The sequence below is a fragment of the Ambystoma mexicanum genome, chromosome 9 (assembly GCF_040938575.1).
Source record: "Ambystoma mexicanum isolate Mex_15411 chromosome 9, UKY_AmexF1_1, whole genome shotgun sequence".
NCBI classification, from domain to species: Eukaryota; Metazoa; Chordata; class Amphibia; order Caudata; family Ambystomatidae; genus Ambystoma; species Ambystoma mexicanum.
Window position 1 is genome coordinate 399,809,967 of NC_090931.1, and position 26,087 is coordinate 399,836,053.

At 52.9% G+C, this 26,087-nt stretch overlaps 1 protein-coding gene across 1 annotated transcript in view; it reads right to left on the minus strand.

Moving 5' to 3' along the window:
- The window catches only part of GALNT17 (polypeptide N-acetylgalactosaminyltransferase 17), a 2,143,439-nt gene that overhangs the window by 610,295 nt on the left and 1,507,057 nt on the right, over positions 1-26,087 (minus strand). The window lies entirely within an intron of this gene.

Below are 26,087 nucleotides of genomic sequence, written 5' to 3' on the forward strand. Positions count from 1 at the left end.
TGGACAGCGCGCTGATTCACTGAGAAAACGTCTAGCGCTTCTACGATCGGAGGGGCGAGGAGCAGGACCGGCACTGCAGCAATAGGAGGACAACCTCACTGGCCCACCAGCGCGCGGCTGCGGTGTGACTGATCCACCTCACACACACCGAGACCCCTGACGGGTGTACAGCCATAAAACCACGACTGCCGGCCCAAGTGGCGACCATGGGTAAAGAAAAGATGAGGAAGCCCACTATACAGAATAGGATTGAACAATATATGGTGCCCTCGTCACAGCAGGCTGATCTTCCACCGCAGCACTCCGAGGATACAGACGCCACACAGACGCTTTCCCTCAAAGACGTCATGGCCGCCATTGAGGACTGCCACTCATCCATGGATCAGAAGATAGACCGAATTAGCCTAGACTTCTCCCTCCTCAGACATGACCTGCAGAAACTGTCAGCGTGCACTGGGGAGGCAGAACAGCGTATCTCAATGGCAGAAGATGGCCTCCCCAATGTGCCACAACAACTCCACGGAGTCACGGCCACACTCAAGACTCTGGAAGCTAGGGTGGAGGAGGGCGAGGGAAGGTATAGGCGGAACAATGTCCGCATTCTGGGCGTTCCTGAAAAAGAGGAGGGGCCCCGCATGGAGCTTTTTCTGGAACAACTAATAACAGATCTGTTTGACCTGCAATCCTTCTAAAAAATGTTCTCTATCGAGAGGGCCCACCGTATACCCGCAGATAGGTCAATGCCTGGCGCTCCTCCACGCACTGTGATAGCGAGGTTCCTAAACTACCAGGATCGGGACGCACTCCTACAACTTGCAAGATCCAAGGGCACGGTTACCTTCAATGGCTCCAGAGTGGCCTTTTTTCCCGATTACACTAAGGAAGTACAGAAGGCGAACCAATTCTTCGGGAAACTTAAGAGGCAACTGCAGACACTGGGAGTCAAATACGGCCTACTCTTCCCTGCACAATTGAAAATCTATCATAAAGGCACAACGGTTCACTTTGACGATCCCGGTGAGGCGTGGCGATGGGCAGAGCAGCACATTGAAGGGGACTGGTCCACACCCCGAGGCAACAGGAATAGAAATCCCAGACCGCCACCGGACCAGCGTCGCAGACCTGATCAACCACCGCTGGCGGATCCACCAATCAATGGGGGGACGAACTCCCGCCTTGACTTCTGTCGAGGGCTTAATCTCCTGGCTGGCATGCAACCACCTTATGGACAATATTACAGTTGGCCTTGGAGGCCACCAGAGGCGGCTTACATACTTATAATGCGGTAAGCGGAGGATTGCCACCCTCCCTTTTTGGTTTTTAAAGGGGAGAAACAACCCCCCAAAACTTTTGTTTAAGCTGACGTTCTACTTTTTTGATTGTCAGTAATGTTTGGGCGACAGGTACTTCATGTTGGGGAGGAGTATAGGGTGGGGGTGGGAAGGGTTTATTGGGAAGAATTTGCTTTTTACCGTAGGATCAGCCTTCCCTAGTATTTATCAAGGGGGAGTATGGTTCCTGGCCAGTTGGGACTGCACCACACACAGGCAGGACTTCAACCGTCAATCTTTGTCTATCTTGCACCATGCCGCCGTGCACCGCGCGCGCTGTCTGCCCACCCCTCCGACAACCCTGTTAGATGGCATCTGACCAATCTCATTCGTCCATGACCACGGGCCCCAAATCCCTTAGGGTCCTCACCTGGAATGTGATCAGGTTGGGCTCCACGATTAAAAGGCACCTGGTTAAGCAACTACTCTCCAGACACTCCCCCAATGTGGCCCTGCTTACTGAAACGCACCTTGCCGGCACACAGTGCAATTTTTTTCTTCGAACTAACTATAGGACCACTTGCTATGCAGGATACTCCATGGGGTCCAGAGGCACTCTCATTCTTATACACAAACGTGTCCCTTTTGCGTTGCATGTACTAGAACAGGACCCTCAGGGAAGCTACGTGATGGCGCTGGGGACACTTTGGGGGGAAACATTTGGGTTAGACTCTATCTACTCCCCACCTGGACTGGGGCAGGAACTTCTCGATGACCTGACCACCCTTATGGGCAAACACCAGCCTGATAAGTGGTTCCTGGATGGCGATTTTAACGATGTCATGTGTAACACCTTAGACTGCTCCCACCTTAGACAACGCAATCCGCACCTTACCACGAAGCTGTCCAAATTTGTGTCTGCCTTGGGTCTCTGTGATGTAGGGCGGGAACTGCACCTGGGGACCAGGGGCTACTTGTTTCACTCCGGGGCACACGCCTCCCTCTCCAGGCTTGATTACCTATTCGTACCCCACAATGATCTCTTTAGAATACTTTCGGTGGACCTGCTCCCTTGGGGAATCTCAGACCACTCACCTCTGCTGGTGGAATCACGACTGCAGGGAATAAACCCCCCTAGAATGGGCGACTGGATACCTACTATCTGGGCCTCCCGAACTAGTTGACCGCCTTACGGAGGTCTCAACTGAATACTCCGAGATTAATGACACTGGCGATAATGATCAAATAGTGTTATGGGAGGCCTATAAGACTGTGCTGCAGGGAGAGATAATCTCCTGTACGGTGAAAACGGAGGTAACTCACCGAGAGAATGAACACACCTTTAATCCTACCCCACAGACCCACACGTCCCTTAAACGGGCCACTGAATACCTCTGAAACCTTATGCTAGACAACTCCAAACAGGCCCACTGGGAAACCAAAGCTAGGGTATATGAGCTGGGGGATAAAGCGTGGAAGATGCTGGCGTGGCTAGAGAAGAGTGATGAGGGACAGCACTGTGTTTGGGAGATCATCACCCCGCAAAGTGAGACATGCCGGTCAGACGCTGAGATAGAGAATGCCTTTGCCCAATTCTATGCCACACTATACCAAGCCCCAAATCTACCCCTGGACCCGACCCTCCTAGACGGCGTGGTCATTCACACTCTGTTGGCTCAACAAAGGGAGATGCTGGACTCCGAGCTTTCAGAGGCTGAAATAATAGAAGCCCTTGGACAACTGCAGCCGGTGAAAAGCCCGGCCCGAATGGGTTACCGGTTGAAACCTGGCAGAAACTAGGGGATAATAACACAGAACCTCCCCTGCTTTAGATGTTATTGGCTGCCTGGGAATAGGGTTCCCTCCCAGAAGATCTTTGTAAAGCAATTATAGTGGTTATCCCCAAGCCTGATAAACCCCAGGAGCAAAATGCCTCTTGCAGGCCGTTTTCGCTGATTAACGGGGAAGCCAAGGTCCTGGCCAAACTCTTAGCCAACTGGCTCCAACTGGTGGCAGACACGCTGATACACCCGGATCAGTGTGGCTTTATGCCCCACAAATCGACCCGAATGAATTTGCGTCGACTCCACCTGGCGCTCGAACGGGCCCCTATCCTCAATGCCCTGCTCGCCCTGTTGGCAATAGATTTTGAAAAGGCATTTGATTCAATCTGGTGGGACAGCCTGTGGGAAATCATGACCCGCATGGGGTTTGGCGAGAGCTTTCTAGGCTGGGTAAAAATGTTATATACAAACATCCAAACAGAGGTTAAGGTGAATGGGTGGACCTCCCGATCCTTTCCCCTAGGCAGAGGCACGCGACAAGGGTGACCCCTTTCCCCCCCTCCTCTTCGCCCTTGCGATTGAACCGTTAGCACTGTGGCTTTGCCAGAGCGGGGCATGGACGGGATACAGATGGTCCGAGGGACATGAGGACCGTGTCTCTCTCTATGCTGATGACCTTCTACTATACCCAGCCGAACTGGTCCGGAATGGCCCCATAGTAATCCAGATGCTTATCACCTACGGGGAATTTAGCAGATTGAGAGTTAACTGGAGGAAATCGGTACTTTTCCCGGTGAAAGGGGGAGAGCGGGTCGACTCCATGAGATGTCCATACCGGTTTGATAGACCGGGTTTTAAATACCTGGGGATCTGGATAACATCTGATCTAACCAAATATGTAAGGCATAACCTCCATTCGATTATAGATAGGTTCGCTAGGGACGTTCATCACTGGAAGCTTCTCCCTTTGACCCTCATGCGGCGCGCCACACTCTTAAAAATGATGTCACTTCCAAGATTCTTATATGTCCTGCAGAACACCCCACTCATGATCTCCACCCCTGAATTCACCCGGTTTGAAACCCTCCTTAGGGAACTCATATGGGGGAAGGCCAATCACGCGTAGCATTACGCACTCTGTAGAGGTCGCTTTGGGAGGGGAGGGATTACTGCCTCCAGATCTACTACTGGGCTTCACAACTGGCGGTAGTCAATGATCTGCTTCATGGGGACCGGGCACTACCTCACATCCGGGCCGACGTGGAACCCATGCAGGGCACAGACCCGTTGCAGATACTATACCAATCCCCACTGAGACCTCCCATGCCCACATCGAGGCCCACATCACTACCATCTGGAGACAGGCACACATGTTCGTTGGGTGGGTAAATAAAATAACTGCAGCGCAACCCCTAAGGCGAAATAGTAATCTTCAGGAAATTGTGAAACTTGAACCATGGCCGCGATAGGTGAGGGCATGAATCCTGAAGGTTGGAGATATCCTCAGAGACAGGAAAGTGACCTTGTTTGAGGACATGCAGTGCAAATTCCAATTGCCCACAACTGAACAATATCACTTTATGCAGCTAACAAATGCCCTGCGGACCCATATATCTATAGAAGGAACGGTCCCCGACTATATACCAATAGAACGCAATATGATCCCCGCGCATATCCCCAGTAAATGCACATCTGTTCTCTACAATGCCATCACATCCTTCTTCACCCCCGAGTTATCGAGACTAAAGACCAAGTGGGAAAGAGATGTGGGTGTAATAGACCCAGAGGACTGGATCCAGGTCCTACTGCATCCGCGAGAGGTGGCCATCTCCTCTAGGCTCAGACTGGTGCAACTCAAAATCCTTCAAAGGCTATACTACCCTCAAACCGTTTTATATGGTTGGAAGAGGACAACAAATCCGAACTGCCTCCGCTGTGGGGAGGAGGAAGGCCCTTCTATCATATCATCTGGTCATGCCCCGGATCCGCGCCTACTGGAATGGCTGTTGCACGGAACTGTCCAGGGCACTCACCTGCCCCATTGAGCTTGATCGGAGAGTTCTAATTCTGGGTGTACCTGACACATCTGACTCCAACAAATGGGAAAAACTGTTATTGAACACTGCGGCGGCCCTGAAGAAGTCCAACATTGCGTAAAAGTGGGGAGTGCCCGACCCCCCGACACTTGAACAATGGATACTTGACATGGACTCATGTGCCATGATGGAGCACCGGGTTTATGGTGCACGAGGATGCCCGGCCAAGGCATCCGAGATACGGGCGAAATGGGAAGAGACTGAACCTTGATAACCAGAGACAATGGTGATTACAACAGGAGTGGATGATTGGGGAGAGGAAGGGGAAGCGGGTTGTGGTGGCTTGTGTTACTTAAAACCCTATGTGAACTTGCGATTGAAGGTGCTGTCCTGGAGTGCTTCTAAATGTTTAGGTTTTTATTCTTATTTTGTGGCTGCTCTGTTATCACCCCCGTGTTTGGGGCTTGTCTTGATTACGTCATAAAACTCAATAAAATGTTTTATCAAAAACAAGTGTGCATGCACTGTGCTCAAGTACCAACCCTGTCCTGTTGATCATCTCCATGGTGAATATGTTTAGCATAGCCTCACTTGATCAAGGCTGTGAAATAATATAGCAAGACCAGAATTGTGTAGGTTCCATTTTTTTCAGATTAAGCACGTGGTGTCCAGGGTAGAAACCGAGTGGGCCATGAATCGGGAAAGACTTGGTTGAACATATAGCCTAGTAGTTCTTTGGGTAGAGAGCTTTATTTTTTTTTTTTACAGCATATCTGTATGTGTATTTAATTAGAAAAGAACAATTTATATAGCAAACTACCCCTCACATACATGCTAACATTATTCATTCCATTTGTGCAATGCTAATCCAGTCCTAGTTATAAATTCTTGTTCTGGGACTTGTAGTTCTATATTTCCCAGTTATAAACTCTGGACTAAAGAACAAACTGGATAATGTTGGCAAGTGTTCCCTCACTCCAACCTCTCAGCCTAATCCGCACTGCAAGGAGATGTCCCCTTCACTGTTGCTTCACACATGGAAAACAGTGACATAATCCTCCAGATGAGCCCTTCCTTCATACCACCTGGAACGTTTCCCCTCGCCTCAAACTTCCTCTCTAACATGTGAATATACTTCTCTTTCACCTTCCCCACATAATATGATATTCTCGGGTCAACTCCGATTTCTAAAAGTCATCCTCCTCATCTTCATATCTTAATTCCAAACCCACACCGCCTGGACCGCTTCACTTCCCAAGAGAACCACAACATCTCTCTTTGCTACTATAAATCCTGTGCTCAACAGAGGTTTATCTAACTGTTAATGTGCAGGTCCACAAATTTCCTGTTCATGAGCTGTCCTCACCTGTCACGCCCATAACATGTTAATTCTGCCACAGCATGGCTCCAGTAAACCCTAACAGGGTAATTCATAGAATTCAGCGCACAAGTAGCGCACGCGGCTGGCGCACAGCGTGCGCGTGCGATAGTCTGCGCCAGCCGTGTGCGCCAAAACCGAATCCGGCGCACAGCGTATTCATGGATTTTAGGCACCCAAACCAGCCGTGGCGCAGAGTATCGCAGCGACCCTGCAGCAGCGCCAGTAACGCCCCCAAGAACGCCCTCGCGCAAGGAAAAGCCATCAAAATCGCTAAATCATCGCAAAGGGCTGCGCTAACCCTGGACCAGTTTACAGGGCTGCCAAACAAGGAACGCAAAGCGGGTAACGTGCATATCAGGGGTACGCGTGAAGTTATACACGCGATTAGCCAGGGTACGTGTATTACAGGGGTATGCGGGAAGTTTAACATGCGATTAGCCAGGGTACGTGTATTACAGGGGTACGCGGGAAGTTCAACACGCGATTAGCCAGGGAACGTGTATTACAGGGGTACGCGTGAAGTAGAACACGCGATAGGCCAGGGAACGTGTATCACAGGGGTACGCGGGAATCATCACACGCGAACAGCCAGGGTGCGTGTATTACAGGGGTAGCGGGAAGTTCAACACGCGATTGGCCAGGGTACGTGTATTACAGGGGTACGCGTGAAGTAGAACACGCGATAGGCCAGGGAACGTGTATTACAGGGGTACGCGGGAATTATCACACGCGAACAGCCAGGGTGCGCGTATAACAGGGGTAGCGGGAAGTTCAACACGCGATTGGCCAGGGAACGTGTATTACAAGGGTACGCGTGAAGTAGAACACGCGATAGGCCAGGGAACGTGTATCACAGGGGTACGCGGGAATTATCACACGCGAACAGCCAGGGTGCGTGTATTACAGGGGTAGCGGGAAGTTCAACACGCGATTGGCCAGGGAACGTGTATTACAGGGGTACGCGTGAAGTAGAACACGCGATTGGCCAGGGTACGTGTATCACAGGGGTGCGTGGGAATTATCACACGCGAATAGGCTGGGTGGGCCCTCACAGGTGTACCCTGTACACCCTCCACGGCCCCTGCAGGCAGCCCACAAAACAGGGGACTACCCTGCACACCTGATCATGTCCCCCTGCACCCCCATCCACCAGGGGCACCCTCCACCAGGCCCCCACCCATGTCTCCCACCACCCCCACCCCCCAGCAGTGCAGGGGCACCTGCCATCAGGCCCCCACCCATGTCTCCCACCACCCCCACCCCCCATCCACCAGGGGCACCCTCCACCAGGCCCCCACCCATGTCTCCCACCACCCCCACCCACCAGCACTGTGGGGCACGTGGCCAGCAGGCAGTCAGGCAGCAGCAGATGGCAGGTGGGAGCGTGCTCAGGGCTCTGGGGGACTGTAATTCGGCCTCCTGGCCAGGAGCGTGGTCTTTCGTGTTTGGACGCGTGGACAGCCTGATAGGGAGTGATTCAGCACGTGAAAACCCCACACTCAGCGAATCGCGCGAAAACCCGTCACCAGCATATGTGCGTCTATAGTTACCTGCACGTGCAGTGTCAAAGCGTGTGATTGGTGAAAATGGATCTACACGCAGGAGTGACAAAGCGTGTGATTGGTGAAAATTGATCTACACGCAGGAGTGACAAAGCGTGTGATTGGTGAAAAGTGAGCTACACGCAGGAGTGTCAAAGCGTGTGATTGGTGAAAAAGGATCCACACGCAGAAGTGACAAAGCGTGTGATTGGTGAACATGGGCCAAGCACGTACACGCCGTAAGTGACGCTGTACGTGTGGGCCTGTATATAAGGTAGTGTTGAACACCATTTCCTTGTACGTGCTTTTCGTGGAGAGCGAGTGGGTGAATTCTGTACTTCTTGTCGTTTCACACGCGATTTACTTCACGGCGTTTCCAGTTCGTACTCCCTGTTACCTCTGACAGCTTTTTCTCTTTTTCCTCTTGTACTGGTTTACCTGGGCCTGTTCCCTCAAACAGTGTCCCCTTCTACTGTTGTCCTGTCTCCTCAGACAGCGTACACATCTACTTTTGGCGGGGGTGTTGCCAACCAAACGCGCTCATTTTTCACGCTCTTTTACCTGGCAGACGGTGAGTCACGCACGTATCTAACTTCTGTGCTTGCCCCGTGTGTAGCCTACCCCTTCAGAGGTCATTCTAGGCTGCGTGTGACACGCATACGTTCATTGTGTTACTGGATGCCACAGCGTAGTGCAGGGTTTTCCATCAGCACACGTGGTCTAGGAGGGGTATTGTGCACGTTCCTTAACTTTTCTGGGGTGCCTGTGCGTTGCGTGACCCGTCATCTTTCCCCAGGGGTGTCATATAGCCTTGCCACTGCACTAGGGTACGAATACCATCTGGTACCCAACCCCTTTGACACCCAATTGCCCAGGACAATTGTGCACACCGACTCCCATACGCACAATAACATCAGTGCCATGGTTGGGAGGCGTGCAAGCCGTAAGGGTGGCAAAGGTGGCCGAGCCACACGTGGTGGCCGTGGAGGATCCACTAGGGGACGTGGTTGTGACTTGCAGGGTGCCCCTGTCCCCCCCAGTCTGGAGGACCAGTCAGGGACACCCATGCCCCCCCCCCCCAGTTGAGGGTCATGTGGCTGATACCAACCCTGATCAGCCCTTGTTGGACCAGCCCATTGTGGCAGCAGACCTGTCCGAGGGTGATCCCATCGCTGACATCCAGGTCAGCAGGTCCACTGCACGTGCACCGGTGCACATTGGTGTCATCAGGGCACGCGCATCTATGCCAGATAGGTCATCTGCTGGCCCCCGTATCCAGGGTGTGGCTCCATCCACCTCACCTCTCATACACCCTGCCAAGACTGTGTCGGTCCTAGTTCATGCACCTCAGATCAGGCCTGACCCCATCCCACTACCCCCAATGCCTGCACCTACTCCCATGCTGAGTGTGCAATCCCACACACCCAGTACTGAGTCCACCACGGCTCCTGCCCCTAGTGTCCACAGCGGCGTAGGACACTCTGGATCCCCACCCCCTTCCAAGCGCAAGAGGAAGAGTGCACGTCCGGCACAGGCTGATGCCCCAGGCACGGCTGCACAGTCCGGCCCATCAAGGAAGCCAAGCTTCACAGACGCCGAACTGAATGCACTTGTTCAGTATGTGTCAGATCATGATAGGGAAATGGTCATCGTTGCAGGGTCCAAGACCACACATGCCAGACGCCAGGCACACTGGCAGACCATTGCTGACAGAATAAGTGCCCTTGGAGTAGTGAGGCGCACAGCTAGTGATTGCCAGAAGCGCTGGAATGACCTTAAGCGCAGGGCAAAGGATAAGCTGGCCTCAAGTCATGCCGCAACCTTGGTGACTGGAGGTGGGTCCCCAGCACAGGAAATAGAACTCACACCACACGAGTCCGTAGCTGGATCCTACGTCACCAAGGGACAACTCCAAGGTGTGGGAGATCTCCCTGATTACGAGGCATCATCCGGTGAGTGCACATGCATGTGTGTATTATCCATGTGCATGGTGTGTGTGTGAAGCATTCATGTTGGGTGCCTGTCAAGGGGGTGTGTGGCAGAGTTGATAGTGGCACCCATGTGCCTCATCCAGTATGTTCAGTGCAACACCATCTGCCCACAGCACTATCCCTACTGGCAACAGTGCACATATGGGCCGACACCATGGAAGTTGCCCTTGAATTGTCATTTTGTCACTACATTGTTGCTCATACTCCCCTGTCTATTCATCTGATGTCTTACATACCATTCCTATACTTTCCCCCAGCCATTCAAGTTTCATCTTCACATGCCTGACATGCAATGATACCACATGCTAATGCGTCCTCTGTATATAAATGCCAACCAACATGCTGTCATACTGTGGATGTTGCCTTGACATCCACCTCCTACCTGTGGGCTTTGGTACCGTCTGGTTTCGAGCCCCATTCCCTCACACTCCATGCTGCTCTTCATGGTCTATCTTCCATGACTTCTACAGTTCAGACCATCGTGCCCTACTCACGACACCTGCTTGCCAAAAGTCAAATGACGGCACCCTGCCCTCCAATGCGACCCACCCTATTGCTGACCAGTGCATCTGAGCCTACTCAAAGCTAACTCTCACTGACATCTGCTCATACATGCCTTTGCCTGTCCCATAGACCCTTCACATGGTCCCTGTCCTCTCTCCTTGCTCCTCTTCCACCATCAATGGTGGGACCCGTTGGGGTGTACTCCTGGCCTCCTTCCAATCCTCAGAGGCCACTATTGATGTGCATGGTAATGGGAGCGTCTCAGTCCAAGGCCCTTAGGCCAACCTCAATCTCCTTGAGAAATGCTACCCACATCTCATCAACTTCCTTACCTCTCCTGCTGTCCCCCCTCCTCTCTCCTCATCAATCCTGCACTGTCTCCCTGCACCCTCCCATGAACCTTCTCCGCCTCCCACTCCAACTCCTACACATGCTGCACCTCTGATCTCTAGCACTCCCCGTAAGTCCTACAAGGCTGTCAACCTCCTCCACAATTACACTCCTTTCACTGCGGCTGCATCAGGCATTCCTCCGATATCTGTCACTTACATGAGGTTATGCACCTTGACATCCTTGGTCTCATGGAAACATGTCTGACGGCCAGCTCTGTCTGCATCCTTCACACACTCCTACCTGATGTTCAGGAGACCCTCTCCTTGGCCCGCCACTACTGTGCAGGGGGGGTGTGCCCTTGGCTTCCCTGAGGGTATTCCTGCCACTGTCACTCCTACTTAGACCTACTCCACTCTGGAATGGCTTGTGTGACGTCTCTCTCCACCACACCTTGACATTCACAAACTGTGCGTACTGTGTCTGGGAAAACTGGTCAAATGTACTACTTCCTTTCTGAGTGTCCTCACCTCTCCTCCTCACTCATGTCCCCAGACACAGAAATCCTCTTCCTTGGTGCTGTACGCATCCACCTGCATGCTTGTTGACGCCCCCGCGTGACCTTTCTGTGACCTCAGCAACTCCCTCTCACCCTCTAGACTCCCGTCTGTCCCTACTCATTCTGCAGGGCACACTCTTGATGCTCTGATCTCATCTGACTTTCCCCTCTCCGTCCATCTCTGCACTCCTCTCTCCTGGAGTGATCACATTCTCCTATCCTCCCAGCTCACCCTCACCACCCCACAGGCAAAGCCACCCTCACCACTGTCACACACCTTCTTGGTATTCCGACCCATGAAGTGTGTGTCAGTCGAGGCTCATGCTGCCAAAATCTCCCCCCCATCCAGCTCCCCCTTAGGCTCACTCCCATCCTGACAGGGCCCACTCCATGCTCCACTCCATGTCAGGTACACTGGATGTCTTTGCCACGGTCATGACCACCTGTCTGAAGCCCCATGCCAATGCAGAGTCCTGGCATGACTCGGATCTTGTGAACCCAAACCACAGGTGCCGGGTGGCAGAGAGGGAATGTCCTGCATCATGGCCATCCTCTGGCAAACTGGCCTGCCACATGCTCCAAAGGCAATAGCGCCTCACCCTTTTCACCAAGATGAGATCCCCAATCCAAGGGCACATATCTGCGGCATGTGACAACTCTGCAGGACACATAGAAATCTGCAAGGACCTTGCCGAGCCAGATGCAGTGTGTACCTCCCCTGTCCCCTCCGAGCCCACAGCACTGCATGATTGTCTCTTTACCCCTATAGGCCACCCCCCCAGCACTTGTCTGCGCCTAACACCATCTGCCCTTGACGTCAAGTCCTACTTACCTTGTACAGCACTTCCAGCCTCCACTTCCCCTTGCACTTCATTGTGCCACCCACCCCTGCACTTGCGTGACATGAATGAGACCAGCACCAGTAGGATTGTTGACTGGCATCCCCTTCTGCCCCACCACCCCTCAGTGCTCCGCTGTACCTTCATACATTTCTGGACCGGTGCTTCACGAATGCAATATGAATCCTTTACAGGTGATGGGGAGGTGGAATCACATTGTTTACTGCATTTTGTTGATGTAGACAAGGCACTGTGCATCGTGGCCAATTTGGACTAGCAGATCCATGTACAACATGTTTACTTATTGATGTGACGATGCAATGTCAGGACCAGAGTGGTTGAAATCCAAAAAAGTAGCCCTCCTCTCCCTCTTCACTTGGTGGCTATGTCACATGCCATGTGTGTGATGGCATGTGCCTTTGACATGGCAATCACCGGCCAATGTGTGATGGCAGTGCTAGGCAGCATGGTGAGCAGGCGTTGCTCTCCAATCTGTACATTGTATGCCCTGAGCCTCCCCTACAGACCCAGTGATGGTGAATGCATAGGAGGTCTCCCAGTCATGTGGGACATGTGTCATAGAACTACTGCCTCTGTTGTTCATCAGCCCTTGTTGCATGCCATGGTGCTAATGCCTGTTTCCATTTTTCTCTTTCATGTCTTTGCAGGGGACGAAGCACTTGTTGATGCTGGGGATGTGGTGGTTGAGCCGTCCCAGGAGGGCAACCCGGGCCGACCTACCACAAGTGAGGGACGTGGTGTGTTTGTGGGTGAAAACCCACAAGTGCTGCAGGTCGTGCTGTCGAGGGGTGTCTCTGGGGGTTCCTCCCCCGAGCAGTATTCAGGTGTAGACTCGGAGGATGACACCTATGTGCAGTCGCAGGTGAGAGTTCTTGGGAGAGAATCTCCTCTGTCCGACCCACCTGCAGCCGGGCCATTGCCCTCAATGGGGATGTCAGTGTCGGCAGATCAGCCTCCGGTGGTTACGGATGCAGGGCCACACCACCCAATCTCTGATCCTGTTCCTGGGGCTGCAGATCAGAGAGGGAATGCAGTCCTGCAGCCTGAGGCCTTGCCGGCACAGCAAGGCGCAGTCCGCCTTGCCCCAGGCAGGTGTGGTGCCCGTCAACGTGGTGGCCGTATGCCACCTGGCAATACCGTTTGGGAGCAATCCATCTACGGTATGGCCACCCAACAGGCAGCATCATCTGAGATGATTGCACAGGCCATGGATAGGGTGGCCACTTCCATTGTCCCCCCAGAAAGGCTGATGGAGCGACTGGAGCAGGCTACAGAGTCCATCTGCCAGGCACACAGGGAGGATATGTTGGCGTCCAACATGGATAGGCGGGCGGCACTGGCGACTCTGCGGGAATCACTTTCCATGGAGTCCCAGCGCCACAGGGAAGGCCTGAGGGAAGAACTCCGTCACCTCAGGTCGACCCTGTTAGAGCTTGAGGCTTCATCCCATAGAAGGACAGAGGAGCAGCTGGAGCGTCTGACACGGACGCTCTCGGCCGAGATGCAGGCAACTCGTGCGGAGGTCAGGTCATCCCGGGAGTTACTGCATGGGGACCTCCGCATGATTATAACCCAGAACCAGAACTACCAGACCCGCCTGCTTGCAGCCATGGAGGAGCAAACTCGTGCTTTGCGTGGGCTGCCTCCCATTGTCACACCATCTTCTGAGGCAGCTCCCCCACCTCCAGAGTCAGCTGCAGGGTCTGGCCAGAGCCATAGCGACTCATCTCCCACAACAGAGTAGCCGTGTGGGCCACGAGCCTATGGGGTGTTTTAGTTTCCCATGATCCACACAGGTGGATTGTGGCGTGCATCCTGTCCTCGGACCTCATAGGTGCCCCCCCCCCCCCCGCCGGCCCTTTCATGGCCATTTTTTCTCAATTTTATTTTTTCTTTTCCAAGAGTGTTGCCTTGTGTGGGTACCTGGGCATACACTGTATTGTGGCTGGGCACATGCAGGCTTGTCCTGAGTTTGGTTTAGATGCTTGGGTAGCAGACATCCACACCCCTCCTGCTTCCCTTTCCATGGGCTTGCAAAGGGTGTGCCCAAGTGACAGCAAATTACACGGTGACATTGGACTCCCATGAGCTGTTGGCCAGTCCATAGTCAATACTGTATAGACATTCATAGTGTACATTGTTGTTGCACCTAACTATGCATGATGGTTTGATATGTGCCTCTACTTACAAATGTTGCTCATGTTTTGCAGGTATTTCACACAGTTCTTCACACGGGCATACTCTCTGGAGTCAGACTACATGTCGGTAGATGTGCACTGACACTTTTGCGTGGCGCCATCACTGTACATCTGGACGGTGAGGACATACCAGCAGAATCAGGTAATGAGACTACCATTGATTACATGCATTGTGTCTTGTTTGGGTGGGCTTTAGGGTGGGTTGGTGTGTAATTTGATTGAAATTACTCTTACACAGGTGTGTAGCAGTGGCTCCAGCGCGGTTAGCTGTTCAAGTGCGGCTATGTTCCATTTGGGGCACTGCTATTTGTGACACCGGTGTCATGTTGTGATGGCCAGTTTGTTTGCTCTCACATACCATGACATGGTGTCCTCAGTGGCGGGACTGTGAAGGGGATGGGTGACATGGCAATGTTGTCATGTAGTGAATTGCCTGTGGCAATGCATATTTGATTGATGGAGTTGTGTCTTCTCGTTGTGATGCATTGCTGGTGTATGTGTAGGTAGGGGTGCACACATAGTGACACTTCCATGTTAACAATCTCAGGCTGATGTGTATCTGACAGTTTATTGTCGAGTAATTTAGTGACATTGTCAGGTAGTGTCATCATTGATTGTCAGATGGTATGTGCCAGAGCAGTGTGCACTAGCCAGCACTGTGATTCCTAGGTGAAGAAGTTGGCCACCAGTTGCGTACGGGCTGCCACCCCCCGTGCCCTTTCCCCTCCCATGCGCAGCGGGCGTGCATGTGGTTGTGGATGTGGGGGCACCACCATGTCCACGGGCAGGCCCCGGCGTGTTGCAACGTTGTGCAGGACACATGCTGCCACTATGATCCTGCACACTATTCGGGGAGCATATAACAGCTGCCCGCCAGAACGGTCAAGGGAGCGAAAGCGTGACTTCAGCACTCCGAATGTGCGCTCCACTATGCCCCGTGTTGCAATGTGGGCTGTGTTGTACCTTACCTCGGGTGGCGTGGTGGGGTTCCGGATTGGGGTCATCATGTGGGGGCTGATAGGGTAGGCACTGTCCCCTGCGGAGGTGGTGATGGGTATCATTAGTGGTGTTGTGTCATGACCCAGTATCTGACATGCATGCATGTGCAGTGGCATTCATGCTCACCAAGCAGCCATGTATCTCCATGCTGGCCAGCCTCCAGGTCCCGGCATAGTGTAGACATTCTGTAGATGAAGCTGTCGTGGGTGGACCCGGGATAGTTGGCATATACTGATGTGATTATTCCCTTGGCATTGCATACAACTTGCACGTTGATGGAATGCCAGTGCTTGCGGTTTCTATAGATGTGCTCTGTTGCCCTGGGTGGACGTAGAGCCACATGTGTGCAGTCAATTGCACCAAGCACTTTGGGGAATTGAGCCACACCATAGAATTCCTGGATGCACGTCCGCCTTTCTGCATGAGTCCTGGGGAGATATATGTGCCTGCGGACTGATGGCCGTGCAGTGATGATGTTCAAGACCTGGTGTAGGCAGCGTGACTGCGTGGCCTGTGACACACCACCCACTATGGCACTTGTCCGCTGAAAGGATCCAGTGGCCAAGAAGTGCAGTACATTCAGGACCTTCTGCAGGGGGCTGAGTGCTTGGGAGCACAGGGTGGGTGATGTGAGGTCATCCTCCCACTCACTGACCAGGTCCAGTATGATGTGTGCTGGAAACCTGTACCTCCCATACACCTGGTCATCAGGCATCCCGAATAGGCTGGTTCTGGGTGTGAATATTCTGGCCCTGACTCTCCTCCTCCTCCTCCTTTGGTAGCCCACTGCCACTGCTGCTAGGAACGGTATGTTCATCCTGGCATCTGGCTTGTTTATTGATAAGTGCGCAAATTAATGCCTTGTGCGTGTTCTAGGCGAGCGTGTGACCCTCGCACCCCTGGAATCTAGTTCCCACTCCAATAGCGTGTGGAAATTCCCACGCAGCAGGCATACAGGTGCGCTGACGTACTTGCGTGTGTAAGTGCCCGCGCACCCCTGTAATACACGTACATAGGCCAATCGCGTGTACGCGCACTTTTGGCCAATTACACGCGATGTAATACACGTACATAGGCCAATCGCGTGTACGCGCACTTTTGGCCAATTACACGCGATGTAATACACGTACATTGGCCAATCGCGTGTACGCGCACTTTTGGCCAATTACACGCGATGACACTCTGACGTGCAGTATTTCCACGTGTGCTCCGTCATCACGTGCTGAGTGGGGAACGCCCGTGCGGATCACGTCAGACGCGCTTACGCGGTGAGGGACTCTGGTCCAATAGAATCGCGTATGCGTGCTGATGCACTTACGCGCTAAGGCCCTTTCCTCGGATTTCACGCTGACGTGCAGGAATTTCACGTGCCAAATCACTCCGTATCAAGCTGGCCACCCGAAAACACACGGAACACCACGCTCCTGCCCAGAAGGCCGAGTTACTGCCCCCCCAGTGCCCTGAGCAGCCTCCCACGTGCTATCTGCTGCTGCCTGCCTGCCTGCCTGCTGCCACCGTGCCCTGCCATTTGGTGCCTGCACATCAGCCATCTGCAGGGGTCCAGTTGCTGTGTCCACCCCTGCTGGAACTGAAGACTCCCAACTGGGATTACATCGCTCCACAGCCCAGCCCCAGGACCCAGTTGCCCACCCACACCTGCCTCTGGGGTTGCCATGTCGGGCACTTCGACATCTGGCACCAGTGGCAACCCCAGGCCAGAGGGGCAGAGGGGCACCAGCTTCACTGCCACCGAAGTTGGTGTCCTGGTGGAGCATGTCCTGGGGCAGTATGATGCCCTCTTTGGATCGTCCCGCGCCAGCAAGGAAGGACGGGAGAGGATCTGGGCCGACTGTGTGGTTGCCATCAACGCGGAGGGGGTGGCAACCCGCAACGTCCAGAAGATCAAGAAGCGCTGGGAGGACTTGAGGTCCAGGACCCTTGTGAAGGCCCGGCGCCTCGTGGAGGGGGGCCGGGGCCGCATGAGTTCCATCCAGAAGAGGGTCCTGGAACGCGTACGCCCAGCGCTCCACGCCCAGGTCCTTGAGAGGGAGGCCCGTCTGGAGTTGAGCGGTAAGTGTGCAAGCATTACTGTGTGAGACAGGGCATGTTGCGGTGTGCTGGTTCTATGATACTTGCCTGTATGTGTGCCATGGGCCATGTATGCATGTATGTGTGCAGGGACATCATGGTAATGCATGTGCGACCAGTGATGTGTGACCCACATGGTTGTTGCATGTGTTGAAATGTGGCATGGGGAGCCCTATGCAGATTTAGGACATGAGAGCATGCCAGTCTCTGTACCTGGACATGGATGGGGGTGAAGGATGGGTGCTGATGCCAGGTACATATATGGTAGCCATGTCTGTGTGCCTGACCTGCGTGTCTGTGACTTGTGCATGCCATGGATGCATGACACATGTGTGTGACAATCCACAGATTCTGTGACGCACCCAACTAACCCTTGTTTCGCCTGTGTTCGTTGTGTTTGGGGCCAGATGGATGTGACTGAGGTGAAGTGTGTGCATGTGATATGCATGAGCCATGATGCATGTGAGTCACATATCATTGAATGTTTCAAGAGTCAATTGGACATGCATGGAAATGTGCATGGCATGCACCATGCCTGTTACTGTGTGTCTTTTGCCTGGACTGACCCATGTGTTGTGGAGGGACATGATGGAAGTGTACTTTGACAGGGGTGCTCATCTGCTATTGCTTCCTGTCTAGGGGACCATTTTACAGTAGCCTGATGCTTGTGTCCTTTGTCTCCCTCTACGCAGCGGCTAGTGAAGAAGAGGGCGGAGACGGCGCTGTGGAGCAAGGCGGCGGGGATGCCCCCACGGCTGCAGCGGAAGGGGTGGGTGAGCCCCCACAGGGGCCTGCTACGGCGGGAGACGGTGAGGAGCCATCCAGGTTGGTGGTTTGCACAGAGGAGGAGGAGGCCGACACTGGTGCACACATGGGGCCTGGTGGGAGCATCCCTGCTGGTGCAAGTGGTGCAGTCCAGGGCCAGGGGCAGGAGGCAGCACAGGTCACCGTGGAGGTGCCTGTGCATGTCGCTGTCCCTGACCCTGTGAGTGCACCACCATGCACCAGCAGGGATGCCCCGTCCCAGGCCCGTCCGCAGGTAGTGGGGATGTCCATGTCAACTGACTCCCCTCCACCTGCGGCCGTGGGAACCCCTGGCCGCGTGGAGCAGGTCCTGATTGGGGTCGCGATGCGCACGGCTGTGATTCGTGATGACGTGCGTGCTTCCCGGGAGGAGCACGCACGTCATCACGAAGTGCACCGTGCCGACGTGGCCCAATTGGGATCGGCCATGTTCGGGGGGTTCCTGCATGTGTTGGCCAATCTGACGGCCCTCTCCTCCTCTGTGCAGGCTATCCAACGGTCGTTCTCCTTGCCGTCTTCCGGCCCAGATGCCACCATGGCCCCCTGTGGACCTGCCCCGACCAATGCAGCCAGCTCGGTGGGGATCCCATCCCTGCCACAGTTGGGAGTCGGAGGTCCAGCAGGGGTGGACGACACAGCAAGTGGACCCCAGCAGATGGAAGATGTGCCGGCATCATCGGGCAGGGCACGTGCACGACGGCGTCGGTGGTTACCATCAGCCTGGATGCCGTCGTGCTGGCAGAGGCAGTGGCGTCGGAGGCAGCAGCGGGCTCGACGTGGGAGGCATCATGGCTCAGGGCCATCAAGATCAGAGGGGCAGGCATCGGCCGGAGGGCAGGGCAACCCTGGCATGGCGGTGTGTTCCGTGTGGGAGGAGTTTGGCCAGCGGATAGGTGCGGAGCGGCAGCGGGCGGAAGAGGAGCGGCTCGCCATGGCCAGGGCGGAGATCTCCATGCATCGGGCATTGAGGCGGGCTGAGTGCCTCGAGGAGGCTCGCAGGGATTTTGGTGAGCACATGGGGTTGTCCCTGCGAGACCTCGGGGCCAGGACAGAGTCCCGCCTCCAGGACATTGACATGGAGTTCGAGGATGCCCTGGCCAGCATCACCAAGTGAGCCGCAGGACTAGCCCGCTGCCTTTGTATATAGTTTTGTAGTTAGTTAGTGCTAGGTTTCCTTTATTTATTTTTATTATTTTGGACCGCTCGGACAATGGCCACTTTTTTGTACATATTTATTTTATTAGTTAGTATTAGGTTTCATTTGTGCTGTTGGGCTCATGGACCCTGGAACATTCCTGTATATATTGATCTATTTTGGGAGATACATTTTTTAAATTTATTATTGTTTACACCATGACGTAATGGTTTTTCTTTGATTTCCTACTACATGGTTTTGCTTTGGACACATTATATTGATTTTTTCATCCTTTGTTTTTTGGTTTATCATTTTTGTTCTCGGACATGGACCTTTTATTTACTTTGCCACATAGTTGTAAGTTTTATTGGTTTACTTGATTTGTGTTTTTAATACATTTTTATATTATCTTACACTTGTGTTATTTTCTCTTTGGTTTCTTACATGTCATGATATGGGTTTTGACATTCACTTGCACCCATTGTGTATGTGTGTGTGACAGACATGTGTTCTTTTGCATACTTGCCTTTGGGGTTGTGTCATGTGATTGCATTCACTATGTGGGTGCATGCAATCCTTGCCTGGGTGTTTGTGCTGGGTATGCTGGCCATTACTGCCATGATTGTGTATCGTCAGGACCTGGGGCCAGGGGGAAATGGGTGGGGGCCTGCTGGCAGGTTCCCCACAGTGCTGGGGGTGGTGGGAGACATGGGTTGGACATGGGTGGGGGCCTGCTGGCAGGTTCCCCACAGTGCTGGGGGTGGTGGGAGACATGGGTGGGGGCCTGGTGGAGGGTGTCCCTGGTGGATGGGGGGTGGGGGTGGTGGGAGACATGGGTTGGACATGGGTGGGGGCCTGCTGGCAGGTTCCCCACAGTGCTGGGGGTGGGGGTGGTGGGAGACATGGGTTGGACATGGGTGGGGGCCTGCTGGCAGGTTCCCCACAGTGCTGGGGGTGGGGGTGGTGGGAGACATGGGTTGGACATGGGTGGGGGCCTGCTGGCAGGTTCCCCACAGTGCTGGGGGTGGGGGTGGTGGGAGACATGGGTTGGACATGGGTGGGGGCCTGCTGGCAGGTTCCCCACAGTGCTGGGGGTGGTGGGAGACATGGGTGGGGGCCTGGTGGAGGGTGTCCCTGGTGGATGGGGGGTGGGGGTGGTGGGAGACATGGGTGGGGGCCTTGTGGAGGGTGTCCCTGGTGGATGGGGGGTGGGGGTGGTGGGAGACATGAGCAGGTGTGCAGGGTAGTTCCCTGTGGTGTGTGCTGCCTGCAGGGGCCGTGGAGGGTGTACAGGTAATGCCTGGGAGCACACAGCCATATCGCGTGTGGGACTTCCCGCGCACCCCTGCAATCCACGTACCCGGCCATATCGCGTGTGGAACTTCCCGCGCACCCCTGCAATCCACGTACCCGGCCATATCGCGTGTGGAACTTCCCGCGCACCCCTGAAATCAACATACCTGGCCATATCGCGTGTGGAACTTCCCGCGCACCCCTGCAATCCACGTACCCGGCCATATCGCGTGTGGAACTTCCTGCGCACCCCTGAAATCCACGTACACGGCCATATCGCGTGTGGAACTTCCCGCGCACCCCTGAAATCCACGTACCCGGCCATATCGCGTGTGGAACTTCCCGCGCACCCCTGCAATCCACGTACCCAGCCATATCGCGTGTGGAACTTCCCGCGCACCCCTGAAATCCACGTACCCGGCCATATCGCGTGTGGAACTTCCCGCGCACCCCTGAAATCCACGTACCCGGCCATATCGCGTGTGGAACTTCCCGCGCACCCCTGAAATCCACGTACACGGCCATATCGCGTGTGGAACTTCCCGCGCACCCCTGAAATCCACGTACCCGGCCATATCGCGTGTGGAACTTCCCGCGCACCCCTGAAATCCACGTACCCGGCCATATCGCGTGTGGAACTTCCCGCGCACCCCTGTAATCCACGTACCCGGCCATATCGCGTGTGGAACTTCCCGCGCACCCCTGAAATCCACGTACCCGGCCATATCGCGTGTGGAACTTCCCGCGCACCCCTGCAATCCACGTACCCGGCCATATCGCGTGTGGAACTTCCCGCGCACCCCTGCAATCCACTTACCCGGCCATATCGCGTGTGGAACTTCCCGCGCACCCCTGAAATCCACGTACCCGGCCATATCGCGTGTGGGACTTCCCGCGCACCCCTGCAATCCACGTACCCGGCCATATCGCGTGTGGAACTTCCCGCGCACCCCTGAAATCCACGTACACGGCCATATCGCGTGTGGAACTTCCCGCGCACCCCTGAAATCCACGTACCCGGCCATATCGCGTGTGGAACTTCCCGCGCACCCCTGAAATCCACGTACACGGCCATATCGCGTGTGGAACTTCCCGCGCACCCCTGCAATCCACGTACCCGGCCATATCGCGTGTGGAACTTCCCGCGCACCCCTGTAATCCACGTACCCGGCCATATCGCGTGTGGAACTTCCCGCGCACCCCTGAAATCCACGTACCCGGCCATATCGCGTGTGGAACTTCCCGCGCACCCCTGCAATCCACGTACCCGGCCATATCGCGTGTGGAACTTCCCGCGCACCCCTGCAATCCACGTACCCGGCCATATCGCGTGTGGAACTTCCCGCGCACCCCTGAAATCCACGTACCCGGCCATATCGCGTGTGGGACTTCCCGCGCACCCCTGCAATCCACGTACCCGGCCATATCGCGTGTGGAACTTCCCGCGCACCCCTGAAATCCACGTACATGGCCATATCGCGTGTGGAACTTCCCGCGCACCCCTGAAATCCACGTACCCGGCCATATCGCGTGTGGAACTTCCCGCGCACCCCTGAAATCCACGTACACGGCCATATCGCGTGTGGAACTTCCCGCGCACCCCTGAAATCCACGTACCCGGCCATATCGCGTGTGGAACTTCCCGCGCACCCCTGAAATCCACGTACCCGGCCATATCTCGTGTGGAACTTCCCGCGCACCCCTGTAATCCACGTACACGGCCATATCGCGTGTGCAACTTCCCGCGCACCCCGGTATGCACGCACACGTTTATTTTTTCTCTCAGCGCGTGTCTGTGTTTGTGGGTACCCCTTTGTACGTCATTTGTCCTGGAGGGCCACAGTATTGGACATTGATCATGTCTGTATATAGGTGCTATTTGTTGGCGCACCTTTTAGCGCACATTTCTTGCAGGCGCAGAGACGCTACCGCCTGCTTTCTTGTGGCGGTCGTGTTTGTGCCTGTTTGTGCCTGTGCGCTGCTTTGAGCGTGCGCTTTTTTGCCCTATTCTATTCCATGAATACGTGTTGTATGCGAGCGTGTGGGCGTTCCGCGCACTTGCCTCCTATACTTTCCCGTGCCGCCCACATTCTTCCCCATTCCGAGTGTTGTGCCCCATTTTATTCCCCATTCTGAGTGTCCCGCCCTATGTTCCGCCTACTTTAGAGCTGTGCGCTGCGCTCGGAGTGATAGCGCAGTGGCCGTGGCGCACGACGTTGGTTGACCTGTGCGCCGGCCTGCGCCGCGTGCTTTTTCGGCGCACGTCCTCTGCTTTTCTTGCGCACGGACTTCCATGAATCGACGTGCGCTGGTTTCCCTGCGCTTTTCGCTAATTTTCGGCGCAGCGCACGTATTGGCCCCTCTGCGCCGGGATTTTCGGCGCACATTTATTCCATGAATCGGCCTGTAAATTCCATGTGCCACCATATAGTATGAAATAAGGTACCAATGGGATTTTTCCATTTCAGTCACAAACTGTTGCGGCATCTTCCCATTTACTAAGTCTATCGTGTAAGTAAGAGATTTGGTGTAGGTAATGCAACTGTATTAACCAGAAATGTACCCACCTGGCCACCTCCGATGTTGTTGTAGCACGCTGCACCATTCATTATTTTCTTTGCTTATGAATGCACTTATTTTTATAAATCACAGTCATAAATACAGTTGAGTGCTGCACGAGGAATGTACATATATAATAAAGATATATTAAGATACAATAATAGTACACAAGAATTAAAACACATGGGCAAATGCAATCATAACTACATTCTTAACCCCTGTAAAAGAAGCAACAACATTTAAAAAACAGATTTCCACAATTAGCTCTCTGCGAGTGTGCTGTCAGTAATAGCATTTGGAACCTATCAGCTGTGCTTACCTTTAAGCAGCACTGCGAGCTGCTTGCTCTTGCTGCTCATTTAGTCTCCGTTCCCAGGAGGGGCAGAGCTCCATTTGGTCACGTGAAGGATCACGTGACCCCTCAAGGAAGACTTTTATTGACTTCAATATAAGGAAACAGATAACATCCAAACCCAACAAATCCCACAATTAGGTAACAATAAACTAGAAAACTTTGGTCCAGGGTTGGCTTTAATTTCTAGCCTTCTCAATAGTGGCCAGGATTGGTCATGGTTACAGCCAGCGCTTAAAACCTTGGAGACACTCAGACAGGATAGTGGGCGTTCCTAACAGCTCTAATATCGATGTGATTTCCTGGAATTCATGCGGGGGAGCACACCTCAACACGTTTTTGAACAAAAGGGATAATTATGTGCACCCCAGTATTTATTTTTTTCAGGAAACCATGATGCTGTCTGATATTTACATAGAAGGTTTTTATACTTTTTCTTCTTTAGCATCGCGTGGACCTTTGGACAGACCTAGTGGTGGTCTGATTATTGCCATTGATCGTAATTTGGGGTTTCACGGGGAGGTGATCTTTAGGAGTGATTGGCTTTTGGGTATTATTCTCACTTCGGAGAATAGGGTAGAGCCGATCCTCATGTTGAATCTCTATTGGAACCCGTTAAAAGTGGCTATTGATGAAGTGGAAGATACTCTCAATACGATTCTGGGAGGATGGTTCGAGAAAGGGTTTGGTAATCGTATTATCTTGGGAGGGGATTTTAATTCGGCCTGTGCTGAGGGTTCCACATTAAATGAAAGGGGGGTGACTCCTAGATTGCTCCTTCCACATATCAAAAGAGGCATACGGTGGGATAATTATCTTGATCATTGGGATTTGGGTCTTTTAGATCATGCCTGGGATTGGAATTTACCGAAATTTACTTGGAAAAGAGGAAGTAATAATTCTAGAATCGACTTTTTCTATGTTTCAAATAGCTGGAAGCAAGCCTGTGGAAAATTGATACTTATGGAGGTAGAATTGGGTGATCATATTCCCTTATGTTTTTCTCTTTCCATTCCCAATGTGGGTAATTATATTAATCCCACGCTCTGTGGTCTAAAGGCTGGAAATAATGGGAGAAGGGTTGTATGGAATAAGAAAATAATTACGAAATTCAATAACCTGGTTTTGGGTAACCTATCCAGAAGGTTGCCTCATATTACTAGAGGTGAAGACATCGATTTGGGGGGATTCTACTATAATACTATATTGTCATGTGTTTATAAAATTAGTAGCACCAGTGATAGGGAGGTCATAAAACCTAGGATGAGGGTGGGTGACTCCAGAATTCAAACCTCCAAGCGTAATAAATACAGTGAAATTAAAGCCTTGAAGAAACTGCCCATTCCTTTTTTCGAATTACAGCTTAGAAAGAAAAAAATTATATTGAAACACAAAAATCTGATCAAATCACTGAGAATGGATCAATATCATGAAGCACATCAATTGATGATGCATAATCTTTGTAAGGGCAGAGATGTTAAATTTTGGGCAACTATTAACTCTATGCTCATGCCTGCAAAAGACAAACTTGACTGCCCGATCCAAGCAGAAGTGTGGAGTGCCTTTTATAAGCAAAAGTTTGCTTTACCTGTTGACTTTACAAGGGAACAGGACTTGGATTCAGGTCCCCCCGTGGTGGAAGCCTGTGGGTGGGATTTAGAGGATATTAAATGGGCCATTAATAAACTTAAACCTTCTAGAGCACCAGGCCCGGATGGCATTCCCCCCTTCGTCATAAAGACATCCCCTGGAATATGGGCTGATTTGCTCAAACCTATATTTGATGATATTTTTAAATACCATACTATTCCTAAAACCTGGGCCCAGAGTATTATTGTCCCTATATTTAAAAAAGGGGACGTTCTTAATCCCCAGAATTATAGACCTATATCCCTTTTAGATGCAGCTAGTAAGGTCTTTGGCATTCTACTTTTAAGGGACATCAATACATTTACTAGAAGGAATGCCTGCTTCAGTAAATTTCAGGTTGGCTTTAGAGAAGGTTTGGGAACAGACCTGAACGGAAATATTTTGGCTCATTTAAGAGCTAAAGTCCATCAAACTAAAATGGGCGAAGTCTATATGGCATCCTTGGACCTCTCTAACGCTTTTGACGGGGTCATCAGAGATAGACTGTGGACTAAAATGTTAGCAATGAATTTTCCAAGTAAGACTGTTCAACTCTTGGCTCTATTACATAGAAATACCTCTGTCAGGGTGCGCTTATCTTACGAAGGTTCCCTTTCTGATGCCATAGAGACTGAGGTGAGGGTTAAGCAGGGCTGTTCACTTGCACCCACGCTCTTCAACCTGTACGTCAGCGATGTGGAGGATATGTGGCGGGGTCCTTCCATCGCTCCCGTCAGGATGGGAAGTTTGGTTATTGAGTGGATGGCCTTTGC